This window comes from Gordionus sp. m RMFG-2023, chromosome 3 (genome assembly GCF_954871325.1).
Source record: "Gordionus sp. m RMFG-2023 chromosome 3, tfGorSpeb1-WG-v2, whole genome shotgun sequence".
Classification (NCBI taxonomy): domain Eukaryota; kingdom Metazoa; phylum Nematomorpha; class Gordioida; order Chordodea; family Parachordodidae; genus Gordionus; species Gordionus sp. m RMFG-2023.
The window spans coordinates 19,650,933-19,662,669 of record NC_088777.1 but is presented as its reverse complement, the minus strand read 5'-3'; positions in this window follow the sequence as shown (position 1 = coordinate 19,662,669).

Genomic DNA, 11,737 nt, shown 5'->3' with positions numbered 1-11,737 from the left:
TTAAAATAAAGATTTAATTAATTGGGGGGAAAACCTCTGTTTGCATTAAAAATCAACGCAAAAATGACTGTTAATAGAATTTAAAAATCTTGTATTCTATGTATTATATTTATTAAATTTTGATGTTTCGGATCACCTAATAAATAATTATAAATAGATTATATACAACTTTCATATCCTATAATTTGTTTTTTTTACAATTTTGTTTTTGCTTAAGGCGTGAAAAAAATATAACAATAAAATAATTTAATGCAAAAGGAAAATTATATTTATTTAAAACAAGCCCTAAAATCTAATAAGAAAGCTAGTTAGATATTAATATATTTGGTTAAATGGGTGCTGAACTAATTATTCAAAAATTGGGGCTAACTTATGTGCTAATCCATTTTCACAATTGATAATGATTTTTAAAAAGGGGTTGATTTAGTGACTTGCTAACTACAGCTTAACAGTAAGTTGGTAAGTAAAAAATTGATTTAATGAGAATAAGAGATAGTGTTAAACCAGAAATTATTAATAGTTGTTTAAAATTTGGCTGAAAATAGAGATGACAACAGGTAAAAAAACAACCAGAAATAAAAAGAATGTCATGTATTTATCGGAATTAAAAGGGAAAGGATATTTGTTCAGAAATTTCATGTATTTATTATTGACTTAATCACTACTTATAACCTTCCCAACCATTCAAAATAAATCTTACTGCAAATTAAAATTTAAAAAAAATCTTGATTTAAAACTACCAGATAGCCTCTGTGTATAAGTGAATATGAATAGAATAAGTCAAACAAGGATAGTGTGCAGCAATGAATGGAAAGATTCTCTAAATTGTTGAAGCATTATCACTGTAATTGATCAAATTATAAATAATATAACTGAACAGTTTTTGGCAAATAGATTTGAGCGTATAACGAGTGTGAAATATTTATATTCGATGCATTTTGATTAAATAAGTTTTTGAATAGTGTTTCTGAAAAAGCCTTGAAGAATGTTTCATAATTGGTAAATGTAATCAGTGATATCTTAAAACATGAATTCTCTCATTTGCCTGTATTTACAGGGTATAATATAACGGTCAAGTTACTTTCGATACCTCAGAAAAAGGCTAACAGTTACTTTAACTTTATTTGGAAAGCACTTCACTACATAATTAAAAATCAGATTTAATGAAAATAAAAATAAGATAAAAAATTTAATTGATCAGTTTATTAATATTTTATTGTATAATATAATATAATAAAGATTAAAGATTCACATTTTAAGCATTTGATAAAAGGACAAATTTTTCAAATAAAACAACATTTTCATCTTATTTTTGGTCAATTTATTAAAGTTGCAAAAATAAATAAGGGCTCTACAAGATTGGAGGAGATGTATTAATGGGTAAATATTCTATTTTATATTTATACTATATATTATTTTTAAATGATGGATCGTGAAGATATAAGATAAATTTAATTGTAGACAGCAACTGTGGGAAAAAAATTAATATTATTACTGATTCTATCTTGTTAACTAATTCAATATAATAATAAAAAAAGTGATAATATATAAAACTTTAAATAATTTTTGTTTCACAATCTAACAATCCATATATTTAATTCATTTTTCTTTCACAATACAATCACCGTCTTTTACCTCTGCTGAAATAATAAAATTTTCAGGGCTACTATTATTAAGAAAATGATATCACTCACAACAAAAATATTTGAAAATAAAGAAATCCTATTCCCTCTTTCTATCGGATCCCTTTGTTTTCCGTTAAACAATATAATTATGCATTCAATTTTCAACGTATAATACATTTTATAAAAAAATATCTAAATTATTTTTGTTTAAAAAAATACTTTCAATGAAACGAAAAACAAACGTTACTTTAAATTACACAAACAAATATTTAGGATTCAGTAGTTACATTTTCAAAATGAGAGAATTACAAGATCATTACATTATGTAGCCTGATGGACTTCGCCATCCTTTTATAATATAATCTTAAAATAGATTCAACTTCTTTTTTAACTTACATGAATATTTAATCAAATAATTTATTCAATAGTTATTATATTTATTTCGATCTTTTACAAGTTTTTATCAACTATATATACAGGCGCATACGCAGGAATTTGGTCTGGGGGGGGGGGGGAGAGGGATAATAAATTTTTTTGAGAAATATTATTGTTTTTTAAAAATACAAGCATAAATTTATTAGGACTAATAATTATTCCTAATACACAATTTTAAATTAATGTGAATTATAAAAAAATTATATGTAAAGAATCATTTAAATGACCCAAAATAGAAATTTGAATTTTTTGAGCCTTTACACAAAAAGTTTCTTAGGAATAATTGTATTCTGAATGTTATATATTTACAATGTAAAATCTAATCTTCGTTGGAATTGAGCTAATTTTTCAATTATCTCATCCTTGCTTGTCGTCAAATGCCTATTATTCAAAAAATCCAAACCTTTCAATCTATTTTCACATGTTGTACTTCTTGGTATGTTTTTCAGAGACCTGCAAGCCCGGCCCCTGGGCCGGTCAGTATATTAATTTTTTTAAAAAACACCCAGGCCAGGATGTATTTTTTAAAACAGCCTATATTTAAAATCGTTATTATTAGCTATAAAAATCAAAAATAAATATAGTTTATTTTTAAAAAATCCGGGCCGGGCCTGAAAATTTTATTTTAAAAAAAGCCGGGCCGAGCCTGTAAATTTTTTAAAAAAATCTGAGCGGCCTAAAAAAAATTTTAAAAAAAGCCGGGCCAGGTCTGAAAATTTTTTTAAAAAAAACCCAGGCCAGGCCGTAAAAAATCTTTAAAAAAATCCGGGCCGTGCCCTGCAAATGGTACTTCTGCATGCTTCTGTTATTCATCTTAAAAAAGAGAATGTTCTCTCATTAGTTTACTAATGGGAAGAGTTTATAAACCCTTTTAATACATTGGGAATTTAATCTAAAATGTGTTTGAAATAATGCAGAGCATCCATAGCATTTTTTGGGACTATATCAACTATAGTTAATCAAACATAGTTATTCAGCTAGTAAGGCGTCATAAGATACTTTAACATCTTCATAATAAAAATCTAACAAATATTTTTTTTTCTATCACCATCTGAAAAAGGTTGGGAAGGCTTTTGTGGAAGTAATATTTGCAGATGTAAGTGCTGCATGATGAAGTGTTTTATTAAATAAGTAAAATAGGTAAAGTAAGTAAAAGTATATTTAATACAAAATATCACGTATATATATATATCATGAATTCAATCCTTCAGGTTATGTAATTTACAAACGAAAAGTTAATATTATATTCAATTTAAATTCAATTTACAATTACATTTATATTACAGTTCTCCCCACTATAAATTGAATTCATCGTGATAACGTAGTGGGGGTTTCGAAACTCTTTTTTCAAGAATTGTATTCTCATGTTCTGCCTTTTCCACTTCTTCGGTCAACGTAACGGGTATTTCCTTCTCTTGTGTATGTGCATCCCTCAATTGATCTGCATGCTTGTTTTTAACGATCCCCTCTGATTCCACATCGTACAATATTGCGCTTTTTCGTTGTAACACTTTTCCTTCATGCCACCCTGCTGTCCTTTCGTTTGCTATCCAAACTTTTTGCTGCTCTACAAACTCCCGAGGTTCAACACTTCTATCTTTGTAGTACTTTTGTTTCCATTGAGCGTTTTCCGTCCTTTCTCTCGTTGATAATTTCCACTGATCCAATGTCGTCCTAAGCGACCTTCCAAACATCATCTCGGCAGGAGATTTACCAGTAGTTGCATTGGGAGTATTACGGTGAGTAATTAAAACATTTGCTAAATTTAACTGGTCCGGAGTCCCACATCTCCTTCCAGCATAGAAACGCGTCTTTATCGTCCGTATATATCGTTCAGCCAAACCATTCGATTTGGGGCTATAAGGGGCCGATCTAAAATGTTTTATATTGTTTTTAAAAAGAAACGTTTTGAATTCAGATCTAGTAAACTGAGTACCGTTATCTGAGACAATGTAGCGAGGTAACCCAAATCTAGCGAAATAATTACGCAGATTTATTACACTCGCCGAATTAATATGTGTTAAAATTACAACTTCAACCCATTTGGTAAAAGCGTCTCCGCAAATTAACCAATATTTTCCAGATACGGGGCCTGTCAAATCAATGTGTAGTCGTTCCCAAGGTCGGGTAGGAATGTTCCAATTGTATAGTGGCACTTCTTTAGCTCCCGGCCTTCCTTCTTGACAACTCTTACAACATTTAACAAAGTCTTCAACATCAGTATCGAGATTTGTCCAAAACACGTAATATCTACACAATGATTTCATCCCCACTATCCCAGGATGTCCTCGATGAATCACATATAAAACCTCCTTTTTTAAAATATCTGGAATAATAATTCTATCATTATAAAATAATAATCCTTCTTCGAACGAAATATTATCTTTAATCGAAATATATTTTTTTACAATCTCCGAATAATTATTTATATTATCAATATACCAATGATTTTTTATTAATTTAATAATCTCTTTTAGGTTTATATCATTGCTCGTTTCACTTACGACTTTACTGCGAGCGAAAGATAAATCTTCTATTAAATTAATTTTTTATCCTCTGATTTCTTCTTCGAATTTTTTTGTAACTTCATTGGTTTTTGCTTTCTCTACCCCCAAACGGGACAGAGCATCGGAACATTTATTTTGATTACCTGGTCTATATATTATCTCATAATCATAATTTAATAGTTTCGTCGCCCACCGTATTAAACGGTTATTTGTTATTTTGTTAAGATCTCTTTTATCACCTAAAATATATTGTAATGGTTTATGATCAGTAACCAAGATAAAATGTCTTCCAAAAATATATTGATGAAACTTCTCGATAGCGAACATGATCGCCGAAGCCTCCCGATCAATTGTGGCATAATTCTTTTCAGCCGCCGAAAGTGTCCTCGATGCGTAGGCAAGTTTCTCCTGGCCAGTAAGAAATCGGTGTGCAATAACAGCTCCTAGACCATCTTCGGAAGCGTCACAAGAAATCACGACAGGGATATCGGCTGAATAAGGAATTATTGTATCTTCTTTTGACAATATATTTTTAACTTTAGTAAATATTTCATTTTCTTTGGCTGACCAAAACCAACCAACATTTTTACTCGTTAGTCGGTGTAAAGGCGCACAAATAGAATGCAAATTTTTAATAAATGCCTCATGATAATTCACTATTCCAAGAAATGAACGTAGTTCTTTTACATTGGAAGGTGTTTTAAAATTTTTTATAGCGCTAATCTTATCTTCTGTAGGGTGAATTCCGAAACTGTCAATAACATGACCTAAATAAGTGACTGACTTTTCTCCGATTTTAATATTATCGGTCGTCGTGGTCAGTCCAGCCTTCTCAAATCTTCTTAATACTTCTTCCAAATTAACTATGTGATCGGAATTATTCTCACCTGCAATAATTATGTCGTCTAAAAATACACTAACCATAGGAATTCCCTTTAATAGGTTTTTCATAAAGCGTTGGAATATTATCGGAGCGCTAGTCAAACCAAATGGAATTCTTTGGTATCGGTAATAACCGACATGTGTCGAAATTACTAAAAGGTCCCTACATTCTGGACTAACTCCGAATTGTAAAAATGCATCTCTTAAATCTATTGTTGAAAATATTTTACCACCTGCGATTTTATTTGTTAGGTCGACGAAAGTTGGTAGTAAATCGTTATCGATCGCTAGATATTTGTTGATTGTTAAACGAAAATCTCCGCATATCCGTACGGCCCCGGATTTCTTTAAGATATAACCGTTGGCGTAGCCCAAGTGATTGGAGTTATTGTTGGATCCACCTTCTCGATAACGCCTTCGTCTAAAAGTCTGTCCAACTCAGCTTCAATGGTTCGACGCAACGGAAAAGGAACTCTTCTTGCTGGTAATGCAATCGGTAACGTGTTCGGTTCTATTCGGATGACTGCCTTTTGCAGTTTGATTTCACCTAATTTTTTTTTAACTTGAGGGAATTTTGAAACAATCGTATTTAAAGAGGGAATATTCATATTCATATTTATTTTATTAATACGAACTTCTTCCGGTAGTTTTATATCAAATTCTCTAATGAAAGGCATCCCAAAAATAAGGGAATTCTCCCCTTTAACTATAAGTAAAAATTTTGATATATTTTTTACTTTGACTTCTACAGTACATTTACCTAGTACTTCGATTTGGATATGATTATATCCCACTAATTTATAAGCCGGTGATATTGTGGTCTGCCAATACGATTCCAGGTGACCTCATCAATCACACTACACGCGGCGCCGGCATCAAACTCCATAGCTAGCTGCAACCCATTTATCTTCGCATCGATGGTTGCTTTATTTGAAAATGACAGGCGAGGTGTCCGTGGCAGAATCATTTGTATGGCATGGGTTCTACAATTCGCTATGTGGTTTGCCTTACCGCAACGAAAGCATATCACTTTCTTTTGAATAGAGTTAGGTTTGATACTAGGTCTATAATTATTATTAGGAATATAATTGTTACTAAAGTGTTTATTATTATCAAAACTATTGACGTTAGTATAATTATTATTTCTAAAATAATTATTTTTCGAACCCTGTGTTGGCTTATTTTTAATTATTTTATTAACTTCAGTCTGGGTTTCATTTTTCAACGAAGACAGCGCGATCGCTAAACGCACGGTCTCTTCAAAAGTAATATTGCCTTCGATATACTTTGACCGAAGTTCTTTTTCAAACTCAGGTAAGCCTACTCCTAGGATAAATATATCTCTTAAAAGTTCATCAAAAGGCGGTTTAAAATTACAAAGAGAACAGACAGTTTTAACCCTAATTGAAAAGTCAATAATCGTCTCATTACATCTTTTTAGCGTAAAAAAAATTTTCCTATTTACGAAAATGCTCGAACTATCTTTGAACACCAAATTTAAGCTTTTTATTAAAGTATCATAATTTATCATTTCTAAATTTATTGGAAAGTGAAAGTTCTTAATTTTGATAAGATTGTCTGTTCCGATATAGGCTAAAAGCAGGTCTTTTTTTGTATTTAAATCTATAATATTTCTTACTTTATAAATTAACTCCAAGTTAAATAAGTAGTCCTGAATATTTACTTTTTCTTTGACGAATTCTGGAATATGGAATTTAATAGGAACTACTTCCATTGAGTCTTTAACTTTAATAGGGACTACTTCCATTGAATCTTCAACTTTAATAGGAGCTACTTCCATTGAGTCTTTTACTTTAAATTTAATAAATCAAATAAATCTTCTCTAAAAATCGTCGCCAATGAAGTGTTTTATTAAATAAGTAAAATAGGTAAAGTAAGTAAAAGTATATTTAATACAAAATATCACGTATATATATATCATGAATTCAATCCTTCAGGTTATGTAATTTACAAACGAAAAGTTAATATTATATTCAATTTAAATTCAATTTACAATTACATTTATATTACACATGATATATTAAAAATTCATTTATTTGTGTTATAAACGTATCTGCATCTAAGATATACTCTTCTACTGATCCTATATTAATGTTTTAACGATGAACTTGCCTTGCTACAAGTTGAGGGAGACAAATATTAAACACGTATAGCTCTGCTTTTGACTCAACAATAAAATATGAAATTCTTCATCAATATTAGCCCTAATTTCCTTGAGTTCTGATAAAATGCTCTCTGCTATTCTCATCTTCTTAATCAAATCAATGTCATGTTTTTGAAAAGTAATACTTAAAATAGTTGTATAATTAAATAATACATTCTAATGAGAAATAAAATTTGGAATAAGCATTGAATCCAATAATTTTCTTGCTTCTGATGAAATATCTCTTTCAGGCTATTGTGATATTTCAGTAATAGCAAATAATTGGCTCTTCTAATTCCTTAATAGCTGTTAGTGATGGAAGAGGCTCTATCTCGATTTTCAAGGTTGCAATTTCTTTTTCCCTGTTGGACCAGAAGTTTCAGATATAATTATTATTTGACTAGAAATTATGGTAGATAAATATTAGGCCACTAAAGATTTGAAAATAATAAGTAAATATTACGCCGGAAAACTTGAATGTGATAATATATGTAATAAAATATACATTTAATATGTGATACGAGTAAATATTAACAAATATAAATTAATATAAACAATAATATTTTTGAAAAATATATCCCATTTTTTGGCTTTTTTTTGGGGGGGGGGGATATGTCCCCCTGCCCCCCCCCCTCCCGCTGCGTATGCCAATGTATATATAATATTTTGATATGTTATTACAATTTAAAATTTAACGAAATAACATATCTTAAGGATATACAACAAAAATTTAAAATATTAAATAATTTAACATTTAAAAAAAACAAAAATGCAAAGAATATGGGTGGTTACGATATTGCGCGAGGTGCGAGTCAGTAAAAATATATTTTATTAACTAATTTCTTTTTCTTTTGTTAAGGTATTTATACATTTTCTAACATATAAATTAGAATATAAAACGAAATACAAAAAAGTAAAATAATATATAAAAAAGTAAGGTTACGCCGTTTATAAAATAAAATTAGATTATAACAAAAATAATAAAAGTTCAAATGCAAAAAACAAAAAATAAGATAAAGGAATAACGCAACATTCTCCCTCTTCTGATAATTTCATCGGAGAAGTCATAGAGAGTTTGTTGTTCTAGAAGTTTTTCCCGTTTCGATTGTATTCGGTTTCTTCTTGGTTAGCGCATAAGTCTCAAATGTTCTCGTAGGTTTGATGAAATCGTTGAACGTTATCGTTAGCTTGATATCCTTCACATTTCTCAAATTTCATAATTAATCCAGTCGAATATTGGAATTTGGAATAAATCGGAATATATAATTTGGAATAGTTGATCAAATCAAATATATGAATAATATGCACGAATAAAATTTTGAATTTTGGAACAATAAAATATATAATAAGGAATGATAATTTATGGAATAAGGAATAAAATTTTAATCCAGAATAAGGAACGATAAATCATAATAATTATTATATTATTTTTAAGTTAATCATAGCGTTTTATACTTTTAGCGTTTTATATTTTTAGCGATTTATATTTTTTGCGTTTTACATTTTTTAGCATTTCATATTTTATAAGCGTTTAATTTTTCGTGTTTTAGTGTTTAATTAATTTTTGTTTATTATCTATCTCCCAGGTTAAAATATGCAAATAATATATTATTCACATTTCCCTCTCTTTAAATAAAATTTTAAATTTCACACCCTAATTTTAATTCAAAAAAAAAAATTCTTCATAAGATAGTTTTGAAAATTCACCACATAATTTAAATATATTTTTCTAAAATGAATGTTTTTTTACATAACTTTTTGTCTTCAAAGCTTTTAATTTCAAAAACTTTTTATCATATTAAGTATTACTTATGAAGGTTATTTGAATCAATCATGTGATTTAAAAATTACATTTTAACATATTTAAAATTAAGTTTTATCTTCTTGTTTAGGATTTTTAATATTTTTAATTATATTTAAGAATTCATCTTTAGGTTTTGTTAATTAACAACAATTCGTCATTATTCAAGAAATCAAAAAAAATATCAATATTATCCATTATGATTTTACATTTTAGTAATTTTAAAAATTTATAACATGCCTTTATCCTGGCATAAAATTTTAATTTTTAATAACTTTTCTTCTTACGTGGATTAGAATAATAAGTAATCATCATTGGTCTCACAATATAGAATTCATAACCTATCGTTCAACTTCCATATCAGTTCTTCCTAGGTTGTCACATTAGGTTAGGTGCTGGCTATTATATTCCAGTCCAACATCCAGAGCCGGGACACCATAAAGAAAGAAGCTTTTTGCATGAAAGAACGTACTAAGGTTTGATTCTTGGTCATCTCAGTAGTTTAGGTAGTCACAATAGATAAGGTAGTCATAACATCACAATAGATAAGGTAGTCATAATAGGTAGTCATCTCCATAGGTTAAGCACAAGGTAGAGTCATAATAGGTAGTCATCTCCATAAGTTAAGCAATCAACACAATAGGTAGTCATATAAATAGAGTCATCACAATGGATTAAGCAATCGTCACAATAGGTAGTCATATAAATAGAGTCATCTCAATGGATTAAGCAATCGTCATAGATTAGATACATAATAGGTAGTCATATCAATAGATAAGGTAGTCATTTCAATAGGTAAAGCAGTCTCTATAGGTTAGATAGTCGTCACAATAGGTAGTCATCTTTTTCTAGTCCACCACCCAAGGGGCACCATGCAAAGAATAAGGTTGGTGACGATATGGTGCGAGGTGCGAGTCAGTAAAAATATATTTTATTAACTAATTTCTTTTTCTTTTGTTAAGGTATTTATACATTTTCTAACATATAAATTAGAATATAAAACGAAATACAAAAAAGTAAAATAATATATAAAAAAGTAAGGTTACGCCGTTTATAAAATAAAATTAGATTATAACAAAAATAATAAAAGTTCAAATGCAAAAAACAAAAAATAAGATAAAGGAATAACGCAACAAAAAATCAATCATATTAACATTCCATCCTCTGAGGCAACCCTTCATACTGTTCCTCATTTTATTCCTTTTTACCCAGCCTTCGGCCGGGTTATTAATCCTATATATATTTTAGAAAATTTTTAACAAATAATAAGCATTTTTATTAGTTTATTGTTAATAAAGATAGATCACACAAAAATGTGGTATTAATTTATGTTATGTCGTAGGATAGATCATACAAAAACGTGGTAATAATTTATGTTTTGTGTAATATAAGATAGATCATACAAAAATGTGATAATAATTTATAATGTTACATCTAATTTTCTTTTAGAATTTGATAATTCATTAATTATTTCAGTATTATCTGGTGTTAATTCCTGATGAATATTTTATAGCTGCGAGGTAGTATTTCGTAAGTATGTTTTTAGTCTTCTTAAATTAGAGAAAGTTCTTTCATCTGTACATGTCGTAATTGGGAGGCATGCTAAAATTTGAAATAATTTTGTTATGTTTGGAAAATCAATTAGTGTGTGTTTACAAATATTCAGTGCATTTAATGCATTATCAGGCTTTATATCCATTCTTTTTAAATTGGCAAACCAATATTTAAATTCACTTATTACTTCTAATTCGGTCCCTACCATATCTTGCAAATAAAAATTATATAAATACTGAATTTTATTTCTAATGTCATCCGAAATGTTCACAGATGGATTAGAGGATAACAATTGAAAGTTACTTAGCAAAAGTTTATGGTTTAATAAACGTTCTTTAATCTGAGTTAAAAAAGTGTCCATAAGTGGTATAGAAATAATAATTTTGTAATACTCCTCAATTGATTGTAAGGAAATATTATTCCTATATACTTGTCTTGATACTATTATTGGCATGCTTATTATCATATTATAAGATTGCACTTTTTTTTGAACTTTGTTAAAAATCGTTCTAAATTCACAATCAGCATTTTTTCTTATCTGTAAAATAGCATTATATGCATCTTCAGCTAAGTCAATGCCAGAACCATATCTTGGTTCACTCTTTGCAAGGCTCTGCATAATAATATTGTGTGGCAGAAGAGAGTGTTAATGCAATTAATGGCCAATAAAAACTCAGGATCTTGAATCGCGGGTCAACTAATTCAAGAAAAACTGCAGATTCATGTCGTAGGATCCATCTTGTAGGGCAAATTTTCACAAGTTTATGAT